Genomic DNA, 27,258 nt, shown 5'->3' with positions numbered 1-27,258 from the left:
CCTCCCAAATCAACACTTACCCCCTCCCAAATCAACACTTACCCCCTCCCAAATCCACACTTACCCCCCTCCCAAATCAACACTTACCCCCTCCCAAATCCACTTACCCCCTCCCAAATCAACACTTACCCCCCTCCCAAATCAACACTTACCCCCTCCCAAATCAACACTTACCCCCCTCCCAAATCAACACTTACCCCCTCCCAAATCAACACTTACCCCCCTCCCAAATCAACACTTACCCCCTCCCAAATCAACACTTACCCCCTCCCAAAAACACTTACCCCCCTCCCAAATCAACACTTACCCCCTCCCAAATCAACACTTAACCCCCTCCCAAATCCACACTTACCCCCCTCCCAAATCAACACTTACCCCCCTCCCAAATCAACACTTACCCCCTCCCAAATCAACACTTACCCCCCTCCCAAATCAACACTTACCCCCTCCCAAATCAACACTTACCCCCCTCCCAAATCAACACTTACCCCCTCCCAAATCAACACTTACCCCCCTCCCAAATCAACACTTACCCCCTCCCAAAAACACTTACCCCCCTCCCAAATCAACACTTACCCCCTCCCAAATCAACACTTACCCCCCTCCCAAATCCACATTTAACCCCCTCCCAAATCAACACTTACCCCCTCCCAAATCCACATTTACCCCCCTCCCAAATCAACACTTACCCCCCTCCCAAATCCACATTTAACCCCCTCCCAAATCAACACTTACCCCCCTCCCAAATCCACATTTTCCCCCCTCCCAAATCAACACTTACCCCCTCCCAAATCCACACTTACCCCCTCCCAAATCCACACTTATCCCCATCCCAAATCCATACTTATCCCCCTCCCAAATCAACACTTAACCCCCTCCCAAATCAACACTTACCCCCTCCCAAATCAACACTTACCCCCTCCCAAATCAACACTTACCCCCTCCCAAATCCACACTTACCCCCCTCCCAAATCAACACTTACCCGCCTCCCAAATCAACACTTAGCCCCCTCCCAAATCAACACTTGCCCCCCTCCCAAATCAACACTTACCCCCCTCCCAAATCAACACTTACCCCCTCCCAAATCCACACTTACCCCCCTCTCAAATCAACACTTACCCCCCTCCCAAATCCACACTTACCCCCCTCCCAAATCAACACTTACCCCCTCCCAAATCCACAGTTACCCCCTCCCAAATCCACATTTACCCCCCTCCCAAATCAACACTTACCCCATCCCAAATCCACACTTACCCCCTCCCAAATCCACACTTACCCCCCTCCCAAATCAACACTTACCCCCTCCCAAATCCACACTTACCCCCCTCCCAAATCAACACTTACCCCCTCCCAAATCAACACTTACCCCCCTCCCAAATCAACACTTACCCCCCTCCCAAATCCACACTTACCCCCCTCCCAAATCCACATTTAACCCCCTCCCAAATCAACACTTACCCCCCTCCCAAATCCACATTTACCCCCCTCCCAAATCAACACTTACCCCCTCCCAAATCCACACTTACCCCCTCCCAAATCCACACTTATCCCCGTCCCAAATCCACACTTATCCCCCTCCCAAATCAACACTTACCCCCTCCCAAATCCACACTTACCCCCTCCCAAATCTACACTTATCCCCATCCCAAATGCACACTTATCCCCCTCCCAAATCAACACTTAACCCCCTCCCAAATCAACACTTACCCTCTCCCAAATCCACACTTACCCCCCTCCCAAATCCACACTTACCCCCCTCCCAAATCAACACTTACCCCCCTCCCAAATCAACACTTAGCCCCCTCCCAAATCAACACTTGCCCCCTCCCAAATCAACACTTACCCCCCTCCCAAATCAACACTTACCCCCTCCCAAATCCACACTTACCCCCCTCTCAAATCAACACTTACCCCCTCCCAAATCCACACTTACCCCCCTCCCAAATCCACACTTACCCCCCTCCCAAATCCACTTACCCCCCTCCCAAACCCACATTTACGCCCCTCCCAAATCAACACTTACCCCCCTCCCAAATCAACACTTACCCCCTCCCAAATGAACACTTACCCCCTCCCAAATCAGCACTTACCCCCTCCCAAATCAACACTTACCCCCCTCCCAAATCCACACTTACCCCCCTCCCAAATCAACACTTACCCCCCTCCCAAACCCACATTTACGCCCCTCCCAAATCAACACTTACCCCCTCCCAAATCAACACTTACCCCCCTCCCAAATCAACACTTACCCCCTCCCAAATCAACACTTACCCCCCTCCCAAATCAACACTTACCCCCCTCCCAAATCAACACTTACCCCCCTCCCAAATCCACACTTACCCCCTCCCAAATCAACACCTAACCCCCTCCGAAATCCACACTTACCCCCCTCCCAAATCAACACTTACCCCCTCCCAAATCAACACTTACCCCCTCCCAAATCAACACTTACCCCCCTCCCAAATCAACACTTACCCCCTCCCAAATCAACACTTACCCCCTCCCAAATCAACACTTACCCCCCTCCCAAATCAACACTTACCCCCCTCCCAAATCAACACTTACCCCCCTCCCAAATCAACACTTACCCCCTCCCAAATCCACACTTACCCCCTCCCAAATCAACACTTACCCCTCTCCCAAATCAACACTTACCCCCCTCCCAAATCCACAATTACTGACCCCCCCTCCTAAATCCATATTTACCGACCACCCCCCTCCACCCCTGTCAAATCCATACTTACTGACGCCTCCCCAACCCTCCCATCTAAATCTGCACTTATCTTGCTCGGAGCCATTTCCGCGGGTGTCCATCTATTCTGCATTAACTGTGTGCTGAACCTCAGCACCCACACTCCGTTCGTGATGTGCGCCCCCACATTTACTAGGAACTGGGTTAACACTCTTGAAACTGATTCTATGTCGAATCTTTACAGAGAACAAATGTGAGCGCTGAGATAAAAGGGCAGTATTCAAATATACTACATCATCTGATCACTGTCAAGTTATATCATTCGTCAAATGTCAATGATGCTTAGAGAAGCTGCAAGGATGGCTGGTGTGGGAAATAGAAATGTCACACTGGTAGAATCGAGGCTTTTTGAGGTTAGAGCTTAATTACATTATTGGAACGGCGGAAGAAGATTTAATCTGTATCTAACCTGTACTGTACCTCATTTGTGACTACTCGATGCTAACATTAGGTGCAAAAGTGAACATTTTTCACAACATCAAGAACAACTTGCATTTATATAGCGCCTTTAATGTGCTAAAACGTCCCAAAGTGCTTCACAGGAGCGTAATCAAACAATATTTGACAACAAGCCACGTAAGGAGATAGTAGAAAAAGAAAATACTGCAGATGCTGAAAATCTGAAATAAAAACAGAAAATGCTGGAAATACTCAGCAGGTCAGGCAGCATCTGTGGAGAGAGAAACAGGGTTAACGTTTCAGGTCGATGACCTTTCGTCAGAAGTGGAAAAAAGCAGGAAATGGAACAGATTTTTAAGCAACTGAAGAGGCTAGGAAAGGGGGGAGGGGATGAAAGAACAAAAGGGAAGCTCTGTGATAGGATGGAAGGCGGAAGAGGTTAAGAGACATTAAGAGATATTCAAGGCAAAAGGAGATGGTAATGGGACAGGTTAAGAAACAAAGGAGATATTAGGATGGGTAGGTAAGCTTTAAGGAGCGTCTTAAAGGAGGAGAGAGAGGTAGAGATGCAGAGAGATTTAGGAAGGGAATTCCAGAGCCTAATGCCCAGGCAGCTGAAGGCATGACCGCCAATGGCAGAGCGATTAAAATGTTTATGGTGGGTGATACATGGGAGACTGAGCATTGGAAAAGTTAAGTCGAGAGGCAACAAAGGCATGAATGAGGGTTTCAGCAGCAGATGAGCTGAGGCAGGGGCAGAGACAGGCGGCATTACCCAACACTCTTGCAATAAAAGTATTTAAAAGAACAATGATACGTAACTATTATCTTACCTGAAGTTGTAGAAGGGTAGCTTGCCATGAACCTATGCCTGGAGCACCGAGTAGAAATCGTAGACCATTGATGATCAGTAACACAGCCTAATAAGAAAAGTACAGTGCAAATAAACACACCACAGAACTTTAAATGTTAACTTGTGCCTATTGTGCCTGTAGAGTTGCCAATTAAACTGGTGGGTGTGCCGGTAACCAAAGGAGACAGATTTAAGATAATTGGCAAAAGAACCAGAGGGAACATGAGGAGATTTTTTTAATGCAGCAATTTGTTATGATCTGGAACGCACTGCCTGAAAGGATGGTGGGAGCAGATTCAATAGTAACTCTCAACAGGGAATTGGATCAATACTTGAAAAGAAAAAAATTGCAGAGCTATGGGTAAAGAGCAGGGGAGTGGGACTAATTGGATAGCTCTTTCAAAGAGCCGGCACAGGCACAATGGGCCAATTGGCCTTATTCTGTGCTGTATGATTCTATGTTTCTAGTTATCACCATTCCAAGATATCTACCAGACAAACTCATACAGATTTTCTCCCACCTTTTCATGTGTGACTGTTCATTTGAAGCATCTGAAATGGGATAACGAGGCCATTTTGTCCCAAATAATTATGGATACCAATTTCAATGACAAGTTCATTGATAGATCAATCCCCTCTTTGTCTAAAAGACAGAAAGACTTGCATTTATATAGAACCTTTCATGACATCAGGACGTCCCAAAGCACTTTACAGCCAATGAAGTGTCTTTGAAGTGTAGTCACTGTTGTAATGTAGGACATGCAGCAGCCAATTTGCGCACAACGAGGTCCCACAAACAGCAATGTGATAACAACCAGATAATCTATTCCTTTGGTGTTGTTTGAGGAATATTGACCAGGGCACTTGGGAGAACTCCCTTGCTTTTCTTCGAAATAGTGCCATGGGATCTTTTATGTTCACTTGAGAAGGTAGATGAACGGTTTAACATCTCATTCAAAAGATGGCACAGCTGACAGTGCAGCACTCTCTCAGTGCTGCACTGAAGTGTCAGCCTGCATTACGTGCTCAAGTATCTAGGTGGCAGGAACCTGGGAGAACGCAGCAGTGTTGTAAATCCTGAACCTGATATCAATTGAAACAAAGATCTCCCCTAGGTCAATCGTTCCAATGACATACCAAAACCATTGGAGCAATGTACTTCTCCAGAAGCCTCTGAGCAGTGAAACGTTCATTATCCAGTACAGTCACAGGTCTTTGTTGTCCCAATTGAGGCATTGCCTGTGAAACATAAAAGTGTAATGTCTTAAACTGAAATGATGCCAGATTAACTCCTGCTGATTACCACCTACCGCCCTCCCTCAGCTGATGAAGCAGTACTCCTCCATGTTGAACATCACTTGGAAGAAGCACTGAGAGTAGCAAGGGCACAAAATTTACTCTGGGTGGGGGACTTCAATGTCCATCACCAAGAGTAGCTCGGTAGCACCACTATTGACCGAGCTGGCCGAGTCCTGAAGGACATAGCTGCCAGAGTGGGCCTGCGGCAGGTGGTGAGAGAACCAACACAAGGGAAAAACCTACTTGACCTCGTCTTCACCAATCTACCTGTCGCAGATGCATCTGTCCATGACAGTCTTGGTAGCAGTGACCACCGCACAGTCATTGTGGAGACAAAGTCCCATCTTCACACTGAGGATACCCTCCATCATGTTGTGTGGCACTACCACCGTGCTAAATGGGATAGATTCAGAACAGATCTAGCAGCTCAAAACTGGGCATACATGAGGCGCTGTGGGCCATCAGCAGCAGCAGAATTGTATTCCACCACAATCTGCAACCTCGTGGCCCGGCATATCCCTCACTCTACCATTACCACTAAGCCAATAAGGAGTGTAGAAAAGCATGCCAGGAGCAGCACCAGGCGTAACTAAAAATGAGGTGCCAACATGGGGAAGCTGCAACACAGGACTACATGCATGCTAAAAAGCGGAAGCAGCATACTATAGACAGGGCTAAGCAGTCCCACAATCAACAGATCAGATCAAAGCTCTGCAGTCCTGCCACTTCCAGTCGTGAATGGTGGTGGACCATTAAACAACTAATGGGAGAAGAAGGCTCCATGAATATCCCCATCCTCAATGATGGTGGAGCCCAGCATGAGAGTGCAAAAGACAAGGCTGAAGCATTTGCAACCATCTTCAGCCAATAGTGCCGAGTGGATGATCCATATCGGCCTACTCCTGAGGTCCCACCCATCACAGAAGCCAGTCTTCAGCCAATTCGATTCACTCCATGTGATATCAAGAAACGGCTGAGCACATTGGATACAGCAAAGGCTGTGGGCCCCGACAACATCCCGGCTGTCGTGCTGAAGACTTGTGCTCCAGAACTAGCCATGCCTCTAGCCAAGCTGGTCCAGTACAGCTACAACACTGGCATCTGTCCGACAATGTGGAAAACTGCTCAGGTATGTCCTGTCCACAAAAAGCAGGACAAATCCAACCCGACCAATTACTGCCCCATCAGTCTACTCTCAATCATCAGTAAAGTGATGGAAGGTGTCATCGACAGTGTTATCAAGCGACACTTACTCACCAAAAACCTGCTCACTGATGCCCAGTTTGGGTTCTGCCAAGACCACTCGGCCCCTGACCACATTACAGCCTTGGTCCAAACATGGACAAAAGAGCTGAATTCCAGAGGTGAGGTGAGAGTGACTGCTCTTGACATCAAGGCAGCATTTGACCAAGTGTGGCATCAAGGAGCCCTAGTAAAACTGAAGTCAATGGAAATTGGGGGGAAAATGCTCCACTGGCTGGAGTCTTACCGAGCACAAAGGAAGATGGTTGTGGTTGTTGAAGGTCAATCATCACAGCCCCAGGACATCGCTACAGGAGTTCCTCAGGGCAGTGTCCTAGGCCCAACCATCTTCAGCTGCTTCATCAATGACCTTCCCTCCAACATAAGGTCAGAAATGGGGATGTTCGCTGATGACTGCACAGTGTTCAGCGCCATTCACAACTCCCCAGATAATGAAGCAGTCCATGCCCGCATGCAACAAGACCTGGATGATGTTCAGGCTTGGGCTGATAAGTGGCAGATAACATTCATGCCACAGAAGTGCCAGGCAATGACAATCTCCAACAAGCGAGAGTCTAACCACCTCCCCTTGACATTCAACGGCATTACCATCGCCGAATCCCCCACCATCAACATCCTGGGGGTCACCATTGACCAAAAACTTAACTGGACCAGCCACATAAATATTGTGGCAACAAGAGCAGGTCAGAGGCTAGGTATTCTGTGGCGAGTGTCTCACCTCCTGAAACTCCAAAGCCTTTCCACCATCTACAAGGCACAAGCAAGAAGTGTGATGGAATACTCTCCACTTGCCTGGACGAGTGCAGCTCCAACAACACTCAAGAAGTTCGACACCATCCAGGACAAAGCAGCCCGCTTTGGCACCGCATCCACCACCTTAAACATTCACTCCCTCCACCACCGGCGTACCATGGCTGCAGTGTGCACCATCTACAAGATGCATTGCAGCAACTCACCAAGGCTTCTTCGGCAGCACCTCCCAAACCCGCAGCCTCTTCCACCGAGAAGGACAAGAGCAGAAGGCGCATGGGAACACCACCACCTCCAAGTTCCCCTTCAAGTCACACACCATCCTGACTTAGAAGTATATCGCCGATCCTTCATCGTCGCTGGGTCAAAACCCTGGAACTCCCTCCCTAACAGCACTGTGGGATTACCTTCACCACACGGACTGCAGCGGTTTAAGGCGGCGGCTCACCACCATCTTCTCAAGGGCAATAAATGCTGGCCTTGCCAGCGATGCCCACATTGCATAAACGAATTTTAAAAAACGAATTTGTTATTAAAGTTCAATTGTTACATTTGTATAACACATTTCTCTCAAGAAATTGATATTCCAAAACAAATGTAAACATTGCAACAACCTTTTTTTGACTGTATTGGCACAAAGAGAACAATGAGAAGCTACATTTTTCCAGGTTTATTCGTTTCCAATGAGTCTTTAATCTCACAGATATGCAAAAATAACATCCACTTCCTTCGCAACTATAACATAAAGTCCCAAGGGGCTTCACGGCAGAACATGGATAACACTGAGCCAAGAAAGGAAGGTGTTTTGAGGAGAGGTGGAGTAGCAATTCTAGAGACCCAGGTGGCGGAACAGCTCTGCTGCCAATGGATGGGAGATGCACAAAAGGCCAAGTTCAACAGAGTGTTTGGAGGGGGTGGGGGAGGAGATTATAGAGATAATAGGGTGCAGTGAGACCATGGAGGGATGAAAGGATTTTAAACTTGAGGCAATGAGGGGTGGGATGCTAATATAGATCAGCAATGACTGCGGGTGATGGTGAGCGGGACCTGCGACAGGCTCAAGCTTATGGAGAGTGGAAGATGGGCGGCCAGCAAGGAGAGCAATAAGAACACAAGAAATAGGAGCAGGAGTAGGCCATTCGGCCCCTCGAGCCTGCTCCGCCATTCAATGAGATCATGGCTGATCTCCTGCCTCAGTTCCATTCACTGGCCTTATCGCCATATCCCTTGATGCCCTTACTAGTCAGAAATCTATCGACTTCTGTTTTGAATATACCCAATGGCTGAGCCTCCTCAGCCCGCTGGAGTAGAGAATTCCAAAGATTCACCACCCCGTGTGAAGAAATTTCTTCTCATATCAGTCCTGAATGGCCTACCCTTTATCCTAAGGCTGTGGCCCCTGGTTCCAGACTCCCCAGCCAGGGGAAACATCCTCCCTGCATCCACCCTATCAAGCCCTGTAATAATTTTGTATGCTTCAATGAGTAGTCAAGTCTGGATGTGAAGAAGGCAGGGATAGGGGTTTCAATAGCAGAGAGACTGAGGTAGAGACAGAGGTGAGTGATGCTGTCACGGTGGAATTAAGTGGTCTTTGTGATCAAGAGGACATGGGGTCTGTGCTAGCTCAGGGCATACAGGCTGCAAAAAGTTTGGTTCAGTCTGAGATAGAGCCCGGGGAGGAGGATAGAGTCAATGGCTTTGGTCATCCCAACATTGAGCTGCAGTAAGTTGAGATTTATCCAAGAGTAGATGTCAAGGAAGCCGTCTGCCAGCACAGAGGCAGTCATGTGACATGGTCAAGAGGGAGAACTGTGTGTCATTAGCATCCATGTGGAAAGCAACCCCATGTCTGCAAATGAGGAAGAAAAAGGGGACCAAGGATGAATCCTTGGGGGATTCCAGAGGCAACGGTGCTGGGGTGAGAAGAGTGAGAAGAGAAGCCATTGCTGAAGATGCTGTGGCTGCATTCTGATAGGTAGGAGTGGAACCATGCAAGGGCACTTCCAACGAAGCTGGATAAGGGAAGAGTGGTGTTGAAGAAGGATGGTGCGGTTGATCATGTTGAACATTGCTGAGAAGTCGAGAAAGACAAGAAGGCATAAAGCACCACAGTCACAGAGAATCTCATTGAGAACTTTGGTTAGGGCCATTTTGATGCCTGGGATGGGCAGAAGCTCAGTCAGGGGGATTCAAACAGAGACATGACAACACGTTCAAGGACCATAGAGAGGGAACAAAGGTCAGAGAAGGGGGTTGGGAGATAGTAGCTTTGTGCTTGGTTTTGCACTGCACACAATTTTCCTTGTCTGAATTTTCCTTGAAATAAATCATCCCATCAATTTTACCTTCATTATTAATGACACATACCAGCCAACATTTTTCTTTCTGCTTCCTGAGCTATTTGGAAGCAATGTTACATTTTAAGTGTAAGCAAACTGAGTAGGAAGGGTAACCTTAGCAACAAACCATATACAAAATGGCTTTGCAAGAGAGGAAGCAGATTGTAAGAGTAAAAGGAGGAGGAGACAGAAGAGTGGGGGGAGGCCTGACCTTGTGATTTAACAGTTGTAACTATAGTCTTCTTGAGTCGATAATGAACAGAACCACACCCTTGTACTTACTGGATATTTTCAACCACAGGTGTTTTAGTTACTCTGAAAGGGTGAGGCTTCAGAAGGCTATGAGCAGTCGATTCTTGGTTATGAAGAGGTGATGGAGGGGAAGAGAAGTGGCAAAAGATGTCACCTCTATCTAAGCTCACGTGTTCTTCGCCCTACATGGAGGTAGAGAATCATAACTTACTGCTTTTTAAAAATACAGTGCATTTCAGGAAGTTTATAGCTTTACAGCAATATAGCCCTTAATTTGGTACAGCTCTGCACTCGCTCGGGAGAAGGGGACGCTTGGCGACAGTTTGCACACTGATGGCGGGCCAATGCAAGGCTGACTAAGGCTGTAAGAAATAGCTGTTAGATTCAAAGATGGGTTTTAATTCTTAGAACAGAGATTGACGACATGCAAATGGGAACAGATAGCATAAATGCCAGCAAGGTCGAATATCAAGCATCAAAAGACAAATAGAAGTGAAAAGGGAATCGTAAAATGCAAAACATCACAGGGTGGTGGGCTAATAGGCAAAAATGGAGCCGAAAAGTCATAAAATGTCCTTAAAGAAACATAACAAAACATTCCCCAGAAAAATAAGAGGGAGGCCTTGTCAGCCATGCAGAAAGGGTCGGTGAGGGATGCCTTCCCACTTCACAATTGGACAATAGGATGGGGAATCAAATGATTGACACCAGGTGATTACCAGCCCACCGAAATAACTATAAATATAGACGACTGAGAGAGGAAATCAGGCAGTCAGGGGCGAAGGCTTCTCCGAGGTGGCTACGGCCTAACACCTTGGTTAAGTTTAGCCTCTGAGGTGGCTGATGGCCTAACACCTCCAGCAGCTTGAGAGATGACCCAACGGAAGTGACCGCTGCAGCAGACTGCAGGAATCCACCCAATCCAAGACCACCGTACTGCCTCCCCGTCCGTCCAGTCGTGTCATTCCGATTCGGGAGTCGTAGATCGCTCCTACTGTCACGGGTTGTATGTCTATTATACTCGGCTTAAACCATATGTAATATCTGATTATGCTTTAAAACTGTAGCTCTTTAATGAAAGCCTTGCAACTTCTAAAGCCCTGTTGGGTAATCTGTGTGTGAGCCTGTGGTCCTAATCTTACAGGCTCCAAATGTTAAGGCCTCCTGCCCCTCCTGTGGTGCAAGAAGAACAGAACTCCCAGGCCAAGAAATTTGCATCAAGCTGAACTGCTGTAAGAGGATAATAACAGAAAAAAAAGGAATAACATAAACTTACACTGAAGATTTCTGACTGTATACCAACTAGCTGGTTCTTGGAGAACATGGACATTGAAAACAAAATGTAATTATTTCAAGTTGCACCCTTCCCCTTGTCCAACGTCACATAATTGTGTGCTCTTCCTGCAGTCATTGTTCTTTTATTTATTCTCAGGATGTGGGGAACACTGGCAAGGCCAGCATTTATTGCCCATCCCTAGTTGCTGCTGAGAAGGTGGTGGTGGGCCAACTGAATGGTTTGCTAGGCCACTTTAGAGGGCAGTTAAGAGTCAACCACGTTGATGTGGAACTGGAGTCACATGTCGGCCAGACCGGGTGAGGACAGCAGATTTCCTTCCATAAAGGACACTGGTGAACCAGTTGGGTTTTTACGACAATCCAATAGTTTCAAGGTCACTTTTACTGATACTAGCTTTCTTTAATTTGAATTCAAATCCTCACTGTTATGGTGGGATTTGAACTCGCATTCTCTGGACTATTACTCGAGGCCTGTGGATTACTAATCCAGTAACATAACTATAACACAACCGTTGCCAACTCTGGTTTGCCATATTCCTGGAGGTGTCCTGTCCCCAAATGCCCCGCCCACACACTTCTGCCATTGGTCATCCAACGTGTCCATACTAGCGGCGCACCACCTTCCCAGCCAATTGGAAAGCTCATAGACTCTTCATTACCTGACTGGATGATTTTTGACCATCAGTCAAACAGCCTTTTCCCATGTCCAATATTTTTATAACTAGTAAACAAAAGTGTCCAAAGAAATTTTTTTTTAAACACACTATTTCTTATTACCCCTATGATTATTTTCTCCCGGGTTGCTGGCAGTGTCCTGGAGATTAGTCTTTAATCCTGGAGCCTTCCGGTCTCCAGGACAACCCTGGGGGGTTGGCAACAACCGCACCTAAATGCCAAACAGTTTAATAAAGCCTGTCTACTTTCAACTGTTAGATAGAATACTGCAAGAGACAGGTTATAACTATAAAATTTAAATAGGCAAACCATTCAATACTGTATAGAAGTTACCTGGATTCCTCTAAGGGATGTTGGTGCTTTATGCCCTGGTCTTAGGGCTATAATATCTCCCTCAACCAGCATACTAGCAGGAAGATTTACTAACTGACCATCCCTGTAAGTCCACTGGAGTGATAGGGACTCCGAAGGAGGAGTGTACAGTTCGTGACAGGAGTCCTTCCATCCAAATTCTGGGGTTCTAATTAAAACTTAAAAGCATAATCTCGTTAGGAAAGTACCAGAAGTATTATTAAAATATCTAATTGTCAAGCTGGCATTGAGCCACCATCACCTCATGAACTCTTTTTACCATTTACCCTGTGCAGAATAGCCTGGACCCTCTGTGGGATCTCTCGAGATTTTAACCACTGCTGCAGTCCAATCGCACTCAGGTTTACCACAAGGAAGAAAAGCAGCACAGATTCATTAACGAGTCTCGTATCTTGACTGAGAAAAAGGGAGGAAGAGTGGGAAGTTATCTAAAGGAGTACACATCGAGGAAAAAATGTCACGATTTCACTTCTAAATGGCCGAGCTCTAATTTTAAGATTACGCTCTCTTGTTCTGGATTCCCCCATGTTCTGGATTCCCCCACCAGAGGAAATCGTTTTTCTGTATCTACCCCATCGAATCCCTTAATCGTTTAAAAACCTCAGTGGATCACCCCTCAACCTTCCAAACTCAAAGGAATACAAGCTAAATTTATGCAACCTGTCCTCATAATTTAACTCTTTAAGCCCTAGTTATCAGATGTAAGTGGGAAATAATTGTGGAAACCCATTTGGTAAAAACAAATGACAGCTATTAATGATTCCAACTTGTTTCAACATGATTGCTAGATTAATCAATCAAACTTATTATGAAAAACTTATTTGACACCTTTGAAATTCAGTCATTCTTTTATCGCTACTAAATAATTAATTATTGAAAAAAAGGAGAGACGGAATTTTCCCTTAAAATTCTTGCACTCAGTCAGGATCAATGCCGTTCCCACCCCTTCCCAACCATAGTTCAGTGGGGGAATGTAGGAGATGTGGGGTGGGGAACTGGAGATCAACAAGATCTTAAATTCAATCCTGGGCATGTGGCAAATTAGCAAGTCTCAGCCAGCAAAAGCACTGCTATGGCCTTGGCATTCTGGACGAGGAAAGGGGGGAAAAAAACGAACACACCCGACAAAAAGAAAGCAAGGCCTGCATTTCTATAGCGCCTTTCGAGACTTCAGGGTGTCCCAAAGTGCTTTACAGCCAATTAAGTACTTTCGAAGTGTTGTAATGTGGGAAACGTGGCAGCCAATTTGCGCACAACCAGGTCCCACAAACAGCAATGTTATAATGATCAGATCATCTGTTCTTAGGTTTTGGTTGAGGAATAAATATTTGCCAGGATACCGGGGAGAACTCTTCTCTCGAAATAGTGCCATGGGATCTTTTACAGCCACTTAAGAGGGCAGACAGAAAGGGTTTAACGTCTGGTCAGAAAGGCAGCCGCTCAGACAGTGCAGCACTGCACTGGGGAGTAGTGGCCTAGATATTGTGCTCAAGTCCCTGGAGTGGAATGTGAACTCACAACCCTCTGACTCAGAGGCGAGAGTGCTACCACTGAGCCATGGCTGACACCAACAGCCACCAACCCTTTCTAGAACTACACGTGTGTGACTACCAGCTGAAGATAGGATCAGGTTCAGCTGTGGCACGTATTATGGATAAAGAGTCTGCCAGCACTCAGTGTCCAGCCTCACATGAAGAATAATCACTTCATGCCAGCTGCAGGTGAATCTAAATACTGAACTAATTTTCGCAAGAACAAGATTTCTGGATTTATATCCAGATTATACACATCACGTATTTGAAACGGCTTCTTGGCTGCTGTTATATTTGAACAGCTCATGTTTATCAGAAAGTGCTGACAAAATAACACCTTCAACACTGCAATCTTTTTAATTTTATTCCATTCTATATATAAACAGCAGATAATGCTGAAAACAGCCACAAAATTAAAGATTCAGCTTTGAAAGGCTGATGGAGACATTCCAATCACCCACATGAATATTTGGAAAGTGATTCACTGGTTATCTGTTCAGTGCTTACAACAGGGACTCACAATTATGACAAACCTAAATTACATAGAGATCAGAACTAAATTATTCACTGTCAAATGAAGGAGAAATGTCTTTGTAATTTGTTACAGTTACTCAAATGGGTAATTTTATTGCTGCATAGAGATTGCTCAGTTTTTCTTATCTTTTCGGTAACTGAGTGTGATGGGAACCAGCTAGGGCAATAGCCACCAGGAGCAACAGTAATGCTCCTGGCCAATGGAAACTCAACCAACAATTTGAATGGTGTAGAAAACTATTTCTCCAGGTCATCTAAAGGAGTACACAAAAATAAAAATGAATCGAGGAAAAAATGTCACGATTTCACTTCTAAATGGCCAAGCTCTAATTTTAAGATTACGCTCTCTTGTTCTGGATTCCCCCATGTTCTGGATTCCCCCACCAGAGGAAATCGTTTTTCTGTATCTACCCCATCGAATCCCTTAATCGTTTAAAAACCTCAGTGGATCACCCCTCAGCTTGTATTCCTTTGAGTTTGGAAGGTTAAGTTTATGCAACCTGTCCTCATAATTTAACTCTTTAAGCCCTAGTATAATTCTGCTGAATCTGTGCTACACCCACCCCAAGGCCAATAAATCTTTCCTGAGGCTTGATGCCCAAAACTGAATGCAGTTCTCCAGATGGGGTCCGACTAAGACTCTGTGCACCTGAAACATCACTTCCTCACTATTGAATTCCAACCCCTTTGAACTAAAGGCCAACATTCCATTAGCCTTTCAACTTACTGTTTATCCTGTGCACTAGCTTTTAGTGATCTGTGTACATGGACACCTAAATCCCTTTGCTCCTCCCCCAGCTCCTCGTCTCTCACCATTAAGAAAATATTCCCATTTGTCTTTCTCAGATCCAAAGTGGATGACCTCACACTTCCCCACATTGAACTCCAGCTGCTTTCTGCCTGAACAGGCTATTAAATTCCCTAAGTAGAATGACTGAGTTTTAAAGCCACTTATTCAAAACTTAAATCAAAAACTTGGATTTCCCTTTCAAACTTGATATTTGTGAGCACTATGGAGATGGGACACTGGTGGTTTGCCAATAAAATTTGGAATTAAATTAACTCCAGCAGATATATGGGTTCAGTGTTCTGTGGCCTCACCTCCCAGAGTTGCTGTGGATATATGTTTATCTCTGCCAGTTTAAGAGCATGATATTGTTTCCAATACTCATTGGCGTCATTCTGTTACCATTTCTCCCTGTTGAATTGTTGTTGCTCTATCCATCTTCTTCCCATCTATGGAGCTTTTTTTGTCCCTTCAGCACCTCTACTTGAAACTTACTCTTTTGCTTTCTCTTCATCAGTATGTAAACAAACTCATTATTTTTCTACCTGTTTCTGAAGATCTTGTTTGCACCATTTTTTTCTACTGTGAACACTCAAATTTTACTCCAGGTCATTGTGAGCTCTATCAGATGGACTGCCACCACTGTTACGCTACGCTGTTGCTGGCACAGATCAACAAACAAGCGATGCTTAACTACCTTCCATGTTCTTTCCTTTTGATGCTTTTTATGCTCGGATAGAAGTGTGAACACTTGATCATGTAATATAGTCAGCGCCTTAACACTGGACAGCCCTTGGTGTTCACCTGTCATTTCCTGTGAATTGGATTGAAAATTAGCGATTTTGCCAAACAACAAAAAACATAGCAGATGGCCAGGTTGCATTTATTCCCGAACTGTAAACTGGTCTGAAAGCTCTATTATCGTTTAGGATTAATATTTTGTCACGAGGGAAAAGAGCATTATTACTTTGATAGAAAAAATGCTGCAAACACTCAGCAGGTCAGGCAGCATCTGTGGAACGAGAAACAGAGTTAACGTTTCAGGTCAGTGACCTTTCATCATGGACCTGAAATGTTGGCCGCAATTTTATCCACACTGAGAGGGCGGGTTTGGAGGCGGGTCAAAGGTTAAAATCGTTTTGATTGACGGCAGGTTGCGATCCTGCTGTCAACCCGCCTCCAAATAGTTTTCCCAAGTGTCGGGTCCCCGATTTGCGCATGGACCCGACACCTAGTGGCGGGAAGAGGATTAAAGCCAATTACCTGCCTATTAACAAGTAGTTGATAGTAGTTGACAGGCTATTTTTTAATTTTGCCGCTTCTGCCTCGGGTTTCCCAACGTCCGGACACCACGCCAGGTAAGTATGGCATGTTGTGAGTCTGCTGTAATGTTTCTGGATTGATGACAGCTGCAGAAGTGGTGTGAAGGATCCAATGGTGCACTGGTGAGTCTCAGAGGTAAGGAAATGTTGGGAAATTCATTTTTAATGCATATACACATTTCTTTAGGTAGCAAGTTTTGAAATCCATGTCCAGTGCCACCTCATTGGGAGAACTTCTCTCACCAGTGACAGATCGCTTCTGTCACCTCTATGTTTCTATGTCACCTCACCTGCAGCTGCCATCTATTCCAGCCTATGGAGGGAGTCATTGGAGAGCCTGGGTGCAAGAGCTCACCTTTGTACAGTGATTGTCAGTGTTTGCAGCACCTCAATGCTGTCAAACATTGAAAAATCAGCTGTCAAAAAAAATTGTGCGTGGTCCCTTTAAGAAAACCAGCAGATAACGCATCATCAAATGAGGTCATCTGACCGGCTTCCTCTTAATTGGCCGGCAAGCTTGCAGGTCAGGCTTAACAAGGTCAATCAACGTAAAATCACATCTGTGGGCCGGATGCAGTTGGGGACGGAACTGGAAGCCGGAAACCACCTGACCTGCTCCCAACCCGCCTCCATTGATAAAATTGCAGCCGCTAACTCTGTTTCTCTCTCTACAGATGCTGCCTGACCTGCAGAGTGTTTCCAGCATTTTTCTGTTTTTATTTCAGATTTCCAGCAGCTGCAGTATTTTGCTTTTATTATTACCTTGATGTTAAATTTTAATCAAACTTAATGGGTGATCCCATTTTCAATGGGAAAAGTATCCTAAAGGAGTGCTGTCTTTCCAGTTTTTTTCCTCAGTCTAACTCTAATCCTGTCAGAGGAATGTGCTCCATAACAAAACCTACATTACTTACATTTTCATGAAGGGAAACATCCCAGAACCAAAAGATTGTGTTGATGTTAAACTTATTGGACTGTTTATTTTGATGGAGAACAATTCAGACACTTAAAAGAAAGGTAAATTAACCACTTGTGGACTGATTGCAGTTATAACAATTATGCTGGGTAACGTTTATGAATCAGCACTCCCAGTGCAGAATTCCAGCATTGGGAGTGTTTATCAGGACAGATTAGCATCTTATATACTCAACTTCCCAACATGCATCTCAGTGTGTGAAGGCCTAAGTTGGGAGAACTAACTCATAAAATTCACTGTATATATTTGCTTCTGCTAACCATCTGAGATAATGACCAAATAATCTGTTTCTTTAGTGATGTTGAGGGATACTGGGGATAACTTCCCTGCTCTTCATCAAATAGTGCATGGAATCTTTTACTTCCACCTGAGAGGGCAGACGAGGCCTCAGTCTAACGTCTCATCCAAAAGATGGCACCTGGGACAGTGCAGTACTCTCTCAGTACTGCACTGGAACAGCAGCCTAGATTATGTGCTCAAGTCTCTAATGTGGGACTTAAACCCACAGCCTTCTGACTCAGAAGCAAAAGTGCTATCTACTGAGCCATGGCTGACACCTTGTGTGACACAGCGCAGTAATTGAATCTTGGGGATCTTATGACGTTCCTAACTCACTCAAACTTTGTTCTTGTGGTTGATGATGCCATCTGAATCCTTTGATTCAGTTACTATCATTTATCTCACTAACCTATTAATCCAGTGCAGAGCTGCACCAGGTTTTTGTCTGTATGGGCTCCATAGGTAAGTATTATGGAACCTTGAGGGCCATGTATGAAGTTTAAATCCATTCCTCCATTAATTACCATACATCCCAGGCTGTCAATATGAACAGATTGTTGAGTTCTGTTTTAGGATTCATCCACCAAAGACACAAGAACACTATGAACAACCCTTTCCAAACCACAAGACCCACAAAGTTCAATGAGGCCAAACGAGTGAGCACAAATATGACTGTTGTCTCAAATACTTATTATGTATACACAGGCATGTATATTATGTATTACTCAAAGCTCCCTGCTAGCCAGAGTCACGATCCCATTCAGTGAGAGTAAGACTCTACATAGTTGTTTTGCTGCAAAATTTGCATTGCTGCTACTGTAACACAAAGGGTAGTGGAACTCTTGCAATTGAAAGTTTCAAAACTGAGGTTGATAAATTTTTGTTAGGCGAGGGTATTAAGGGTTATGGAACCAAGGCGGCTAGGTGGAGTTAAGATACAGATCAGCCATGATCTAGTTGACTGGCAGACCAGGCTCGAGGGGCTGAATGGCCTATGTTCCTATAAATGTTACAGTCACGTTATCACCTATAAAGGAATCCATTGAGCTCAGATTGGGCTTTGAAGGTGCTTGTGTTAGTGGGGCATCCAAAGCCAAGGCAAACTCAAGAACGATTCACTCCAAGTTCCATTGATGGACTATGAATGAGTTCTCAATATACTTCTGATAAGTAAATACTTGTTGGAACTATGTGCTGAATATAACAGAAAGCAATGAAAGATGTGTTACTATGCAGAAGCTGTCTCTAGTGTGGTCTGATAAAATGGAACACTTCAATTCTCGGTAAACATTTGAAATGTGCAAAAATCTTACTGTTGAAACAGTGATTCCATGACGTTTGGTCCAATTGTTGGGGCAAAGTGTTGATCTTCCATGCAAGTGCTCTCCACATCCTACCCAAGACAAAATGTCCCCTTGTTCATGCACAAGAATGTCCTAAATGTAGATCAGTAACAGTAAGGGCTACAATCTCAATTACTGGGGCACCCAACATTTATCCAGCCTGGCATTCCCTAACCTGTATCTGCTACTTCATCTCTTTCACTCAATTCTTTATCCACTTCAAGATTTCCTTGGAATACCCACTACATTAAGCTTGTGAAGCAGCCTTTCATGTGGCACTTTATAAAAAACTTTCTGGAAGTCTAGGCATACACCACGGGGATTTCAATGTCTATGTAGGATGTCAAAAAGTCAAGGAGGTTGATGAGAAAGGATCATTCCCTTCTAAAACCATGTCATTTGCTTCCTACTAGGTTACTTTCCAACAGGTAATCCTTAAGTTTGTTCCTAATGATCAATTCTACAATTTTGCCAGTTACTAAAGGACCTGCAATTACCCAGGGCTTGTTTTATCACCTTTCTTGTCCTGCATTGGCTTTCCTCCAGTTGAATGGGACCTCATCTGTATTCATTGGGCTGGATTTTCCTAAGCCCCTGGAGTCAGGTTGGAGGCGTGCGGGCGATAAAAATCGGAGATCCGGGGGTCCCGACCCCATCCCGCCTCCAACCCGCCTCCATGTCAATTTCATAGGAGTCGGGTTCCCGACAAGTGCTGGGACCCGACACCCAGAGGCGGGAAGGGATTAAAGGCAATTAAACTGCCTGTTAACAGGTAGTTAACAGGTAGTTTTTTGCCTATTCGCGATTTTTATTGCTGGTTTGTGGGCTTCCCGACAGCTCCAAACCATGAAACGTTTTCGAGGCGGGACGTGGGTCTGAGGTCTTGGAGGGGTCGAGGTGCCCAGTGTTCAGGTGAGTGAGGGGTGCAGGAGTGCAAAGGTAAGTGTTTTGCAAGTGTTTAAATAAGTTTAACTTACTTTTACTTACCTTTACAGGAGTCCTGCATTCCGGTGTCGGGAGTCGGCTGCAAGAACCACAGAAGCTCCGATTTAAAAAAAAAATCAGCTTCTTTGTTTCTATAGCAAAATGATTTTAAAGTTATCCTGAGAAAGGACTGAGGCTGAATTAGCAGTTTTTCAGTGCTTGACAGCTTCAAACAACTGTTAAACACTGATATTTCATCTGCCAAAAGCTTTTGACAGATGAAATGTCAATCTCTGACGTCACCTGTTGCCGGGTGGCCCTTAATTGGCCTGCTGAGCCCACAGGGCGGGCTCAACAAGGTCAATCAGAGGAAAATCCAGTGGGTTGGCCACATCTCCATGGAGGCGGGACAACAAGCCCGAATGTGGGTTTCCCACCTCCAACCCGCCCCCGTCGCAAAATCCAGCCCATTGTCTCTCTCACTTTATCCTAGTCTCACTTAACACTTTTGGATAGTTATCACTTGTCTCTGAGGATTTATTGGCTTTGAGCCCTTTAAGCCTATCTAGGGTGATATTTAAAAAAAAAAAATTATTCATTTATGGGATCAGGGCGTCGCTGGCAATGCCAGCATTTATTGCCCATCCCTAGTTGCCCTTCATAAGGTGGTGATGAGCCACCTTCTTGAACCACTGCAGTCTGTGTGGTGATGGTACTCCTACAGTACTGTTAGGGAGGGAGTTCCAGGATTTTGACCCAGCGACGATGAAGGATCAGCGATATACTTCTAAGTCAGGATGGTGTGTGATTTGGAGGGGAACTTGGAGGTGGTGGTGTTCCCATGCGCCTGCTGCCCTTGCCCTTCTAGGTGGAAGAGGTCGCGGGTTTGGGAGGTGCTGCCGAAGAAGCCTTGGTGAGTTGTTGCAGTGCATCTTGTAGAAGGTACACACTGCAGCCACGGTACGCCGGTGGTGGAGGGAGTGAATGTTTAAGGTGGTGGATGGGGTGCCAATCAAGCGGGCTGCTTTGTCCTGGATGGTGTCGAGCTTCTTGAGTGTTGTTGGAGCTGCACTCATCCAGGCAAGTGGAGAGTATTCCATCACACTCCTTACTTGTGCCTTTAATTGTAGAATGCCCTGTGATGGGTAGCATGCTACTAACGTTCCCTTCCTACGATGCCTATTGATCATGGCTAAAGCCACAGCAATAAAGATAGGAGTATCTGTTGATCCAATAGGATTCTTGATGCAAGGTGTGCATCCAGCTTCCATGATGATGTACTGGAAAGTGCTTGTTAAATTCCCAGAGGATCTGGACAGTGACTTGGTCCCTTGCGGTATTTTTTAAAAGAGGGAATGTTCCCAAGTGCCTTGGCAGTTTAGGAATTAGCTTACATTATTGGGTTTGAGAATAGCTACATTGTGAAGCCTATGTAAAATCAAAATCCCCCAAAAACCTTGAAGATCTTCCCTGGCATTTTGTACCAAATATTATCCACTATAACCCATTCTTTGATATATTTAAGCAATTAAAAAGAAAGACTTGCATCTATATGGTGCCTTTCATGACTTCAGGATGTCACAAAGTACTTTACAGCCAATGAAGTACTTTTGAAGTGTAGTTACTAATGTAATATAGGAAATGCGGCAGCCAATTTGCAGACAGCAAGGTCCGACATGTAGGTGATACTAACCGGATAGTCTTCTTTTAACTGATGTTGGTTGAGGGATAAATTTTGGCCAGGACACTGGGGAGAACTTCCCTGCTGTTCTTCAAATAGTGCCATGGGATCTTTTACGTCCAAACGACAGGGCAGATGGGGCCTCGGTTTAACGTCACATCCAAAAGACGGCACCTCCGACAGTGCAGCACTCCCTCAGCACTGCACTGGAGTGTCAGCCTGGATTTTGTGCTCAAGTCTCTGGAGTGTGACTTGAACCCACAACCTTCTGACTCGGAGGCGAGAGTGCTGCCGACTGAGCCACGGCTGACAAAAGTCAAACAAAAGCCTTTCAATGTGTAAAATAATTGATATTAATACATAGTCAGGTAGAAAAGATACCAAGTTTGATCAGTTATGTATACTGCTATGAAAACAATACACACCATCTAGTTTATTGTCTCTAGGGTTTATATCAAAGTATCTCGACCCATAAACAAAGTAATTAATGTAGGAGTCCTGAGTTACACAGTTCTTCTTTTCTAAACAGCTGCATTTTCTGGTTGTAGGAGTAATAGTCATTAGGATTGTTATTTAAGAAAAACAATTTTCACCACAATCTTTTCACCCACAATGGAAACTTCACATAGTGATGCAGAGAGGTATGTGTGGGATGTAGCTCTGTACATTGTACAGTGTACAAGTAGAGTGTCAAATATCTTAAATGGGTGAAAAAGTAGACCATCTCTTTTTTATTACAAACTACAAATTTTTCTGAATGTTATAGAGTAAGCAAAACAACTCACAACATGTTCCTAGCAACTAACAAGAGCTGACGTGCAGCTGTTTGATTAGGTTATATGGTTTTATGCAGTTGGACCTAACAATAACCAATCCACCCGCAACTTAATAACATGTCTCCAAAACTGAACACCAATGAAAGTCCTCAGAAAATACTTACCAAATCTCCTCTGTCCATGTTCCACATTGCCGCCATTGGTAACAAAGCACCTGTATGAAATCATCTGCTCTCAGTAACATAGGGCTCATGAACTGCTGTAGAAGGAAAACAACCAAATCCATTGCAAATCCAGCTTCCATGGAAACGACTGAACCTTTAATCAGCGGCTATTACACTTGGAGCGAGCCAGATCCATCTACACGTCATTTACAGGTGCTGCTTTTGTCTGCAGTGGCCACCGATTTGGATAGTCCATTAATAATACATTCCAACAAGTATACATAGAACTAATAATCATTCCCATTTCTCAATTATATAGCAGGGAATGCACAAGAGTAAATGATGGAGATGTTGGAATGATGACAAAGCAGTCATCTAAAAGCAAGAGCTTTTGTGTTTCAAACTAACAGTGCCAGTAAGGTTTCAATTTTATTTTAATGTTAAAAGGAAACAATAACCATGCCAGCATCTATAATCTAAACCAATCAATTCAATGTTTAGCATATTAATTATGTCAACAAAGAAAAGCTGTTGATAAAAAGCAAGAGGAAATAATTACTTGATCTGAATCCAGTCTTTTATAATAACACAAGAAGCCGATAAGCTTTTATAAAGAGTGCAGCACCAGTTTAAACACCCACCAAATTCAGATTCAATAATAATATTTTCTATGATGCAGTTTTTACACAATGGAAATGAATCTCTAAAGAACATTTTTGAGCATTGAATAAGCAGAATTTATTCCTCGTGTAGTTGCCATAATTATTTTAAACAGATATTATTGAACCTGTTCTCAACCTCTGAAAATAAGCCAATTAAGCTTTCTACCAGCGACCGCTGTTATTCTGCACATCTTTATCCTGTTCCCATCACTATTGGATACAGGTTGAGCTGTTCCACAATGCTGCAAATGGCCATACAGTTGGAAAGACAACAGTGAACTTTGATAGAATCATAGAATAGTACAGCACAGAAGGAGGCCATTCAGCCCATCAAGTCTGCGCTGGCAAAGCGCTTTACAGCCAATGAAGTACTTTTGAAGTGTACTTTTATAATGTAGGAAATGCGGCAGCTAATCTGTGCACAGCAAGGTCCCACAACAGCAACGTGATAATGGCCAGATCATCTGTTTTAGTGACATTGGTTGAGAGATAAATATTGGTCAGCACAGCAGGGAAGAACTCCCCTGCTCTTCTTCGGAATAGTGCCATGGGATCGTTCACGTCCACCTGAGAGGGCGGACGGGGCCTGGGTTTAACGCCTCATCCAAAAGACGGTACCTCCAACAGTGTTAGCCTAAATTTTGTGCTCAAATCTCTGGAGTGGGACTTGAACCCATGACCTATACTGACTCAGAGGAGAGAGTGCTACCCACTGAGCCATGGCTGACAAGGAGAAAAGATGCTGATCTGATCTTTCCACAGGATAGCCCTCTGGGTGATTCAACGATGCCAAGAACCAACGCTTAGTCGGTCAAGTTCACAGGTTTAACAGAGCAGGTGGAGAAGTGGAATATGCATTGCATCCACAGAAGCAAACAATGTAAGCACCTTGGCTGAAGCATTGTGAATTAATGTTAAGGGTAGTAAACAAATGAAATAACATTGGCAGTTGTTATGGCAACACCCCTTCCTCCAAGAGAAGGCAGGTAAATCTTTTTCAGATGAGGAATGCCTGTTAAGTAAAGAAGGCTGAAATGTTAATCATGGAGGATTTCAATTACCCAAACACTGACAGAAAAAACAGCAGAGGAAAAACTATCAGGGGCATCTGTTTCTCTCTCCACAAGTGCTGCCTGACCTGCTGAGTGCTTTTGTTTCTGGTGCAGGATTGCTTTGTTACTCAGTTTGTTTAACAGCCACCATAGCTTGTGGCCATCCTGCATCTAATCTTCGGTAATGACCCCGAGCGGTTACTTAAAGTAGAAAAAGATGAGCATCAAGAATTTAGGGATCACAATATTGACATTTTAATGCTCATGTAAAAGGACTCTTAACATAAAAGCTATGTATGCAAAATTAGTTTTTTTCAAAATGCTTCGCTCCACCATTGGCGGCCGTGCCTTCAGCTGTCTAGGCCCTAAGCCCTGGAATTCCCTGCCTAAACCTCTCCGCCTCTCTACCTCTCTCTCCTCCTTTAAGACACTCCTTAAAACCTACCTCTTTGACTAAGCTTTTGGTCACTTGTCCCAATATCTCCTTATGTGGCTCGGTGTCAAATATTGTCTGATAACGCTCCTGTGAAGTGCCTTGCAATGTTTTACTACGTTAAAGGTGCTATATAAATGCAAGTTGTTGTTGTTATGTGGAATGTAATAATGGTTGGGAGAGCTACAGTAGGAATGAACTTTTCTACAATTTCAATTCATTCTGGTTAAAATAAAGGCAATGGAAACCAATAGGGATTTTTAAAAAAAAGCTGTTTTTGCACATCACCAACATGCATGCACTTTCCAACAGGGGTTGCTAGGCAACAACAGGAACCTTGGCCATTATTCCCCTCCCCAAGCCGGTAGTGCTGAAGTAAATTACAGTGCCCATACCAACAACTACCAACCAGGCTGAGATCAGCAGCTCATTTGATGATTGAACCTGGGATCTTCCTTGCCTTTATGCCTTAACTACTCATTACGCAAAGCTGTTGATTCGAGCCAGTTCACAAAAAGGGAATCAGAAAGTTTTCACAATTTACTTGGACAAGAAAAAAATTCAAGACAATTGCCCAAAAGGTGAAAGAAAGGACTCGGGACTTTGGGGGGACAAAGAAATTACAGGTATTAAATAGTTGGCTCATGTTCACCTTTACTGAGGGAGTGAGATCGCCCAAGCCAGAAGCTTGATTTCCAGAATGTTGGGAGGAGGACAGCATAAAAATAGATACACAATATTAAAAAAGATTATAAATACAGGAAATACTCAGCAGGTCAGGCAGCGTCCATGGAGAGAGAAACAGAGTTAACGTTTCAGGTCGATGACCTTTCAATAGAACTGGCGAAGGTTAGAGATGTAACAGGTTTCAAGCAAGTGCAGAGGCAGGGAAAGTGGGGAGGGAAGGAAAGAATAAAAGGGAAAGGTCTGTGATAGGGTGGAAGGCAGAAGTGGTTAAATGACAAAAGGGATGATGGTGCAAGGCAAAAGGGAGTGGTAATCAATGTTCCCCCTAATTTTGTTTTGGGTGCGAGATCCCTTTAATGGGCTGCGCGGCCCATTCAAAATTTCGCGCATAAGTGGTCTGCTCCGGACTGCCAGACAGCTGCGCGGCTGCGCAGTTTAGCAGGTGCGTTGGTGGTAGTGGGACAAGTGAAGAAACAAAAGATGGGTCTAGAGGAGCAGTAAACCGCAACAGCAGAATCATTAACAACAGCTGCTGCCCAGAAAAATGGGAGCAGTGCTTATGATCTGAAAATGTTGAACTCAATGTTGAGTCCAGAAGGCTGTAATGTGATTAAAGATGGTTAAACTTTTTTTTTACACTAGTCTGATTTAGACCTATGGGTCTTAAAGGAGAAACTGTTGAATCCAACTGAAATTTGCATACCACATGACCATGTGACACAGGAAAATTTGCATAGCGATATTTCCCTTCAGGTTTTTGAAACCTGCTTTCCTCCCTCTCAAAAAAAAATGTCAGTACAGAAAGAAAGACTTGCATTTATATAGCGCCTTTCACGACCACCGAACATCTGAAAGTGCTTTACAGCCAATGAAGTACTATTTGAAGTGGAGTCATTGTTACAATGTGGGAAATGCGGCAGCCAATTTGCACACAGCAAGGTCCCACAAACAGCAATGTGATAATGACCAGATAATCTGTTTTTGTTATGTTGGTTGAGGGATAAATATCGGCCAGGACATCGGGGATAACTCTCCTGCTCTTCTTCAAAATAGTGCCATGGGATCTTTTACATCCACCTGAGAGAGCAGACAGGGCCTCGGTTGAACGTCTCATCCAAAAGACAGCACCTCTGACAGTGCAGCACTCCCTCAGTACTGCACTGGAGTGTCAGCCTAGCTTTACGGGCTCAAGTCTCTGGAGTGGGACTTGAACCCACAACCTTCTGACTCAGTAGGCCAGTGTGCTACCCACTTTAAAAAAAAAAAATTATATCATACTTTATTGAACATTAAGAACATTTACAACATCGTGATCATTTCATTGTATGATATAAATCAATTCCACCGCCCTGCACAGCCATTCCGCCACCACATTTTATCAAAACCTGAAGTTTAATTTGTCACCTGTAACATATATTAATCAATTGTACTTTAAAAATTGGTTGTAAAATACTGTCCTTAAATTCCTTTCTGAATAAAACATCCACAGAGCCTTATAATGGTCTTTTAGCTTATATTTAAAATACTCTTTTAGATTGATTCTCCTCCCCTTAAAAAACAGAGCATTCCTTCTTTGCACAATCACGAATCTAGCCAAACTGAACATTAAATTAATTGCCGCTCCGCTAGACTCTGGCAGACTCTCCTGCAATCCCCATCTCAAAATTGAGTCCCACGGGATTCCCATTCTCGCTGTTCGGTCCCCACCCAGCAAAAAAGCTTCACACAACTGTCGAACATAGTACTTAAAGTCATTTAACTGCGGACATAACACCAGTAAATGGGACAGAGTCTCATCCTGTGTCCTACACATTGGGCAAGTTGCCGCCTCCACTCGTCCAATCTTACACAAGAC

This window comes from Somniosus microcephalus, chromosome 11, assembly GCF_052327205.1.
Source record: "Somniosus microcephalus isolate GS21.2 chromosome 11, FLI_Smic_1.0, whole genome shotgun sequence".
Classification (NCBI taxonomy): Eukaryota; Metazoa; Chordata; class Chondrichthyes; order Squaliformes; family Somniosidae; genus Somniosus; species Somniosus microcephalus.
The sequence above is the reverse complement of the archived record's forward strand: the minus strand, read 5'-3'. Positions refer to the sequence as shown.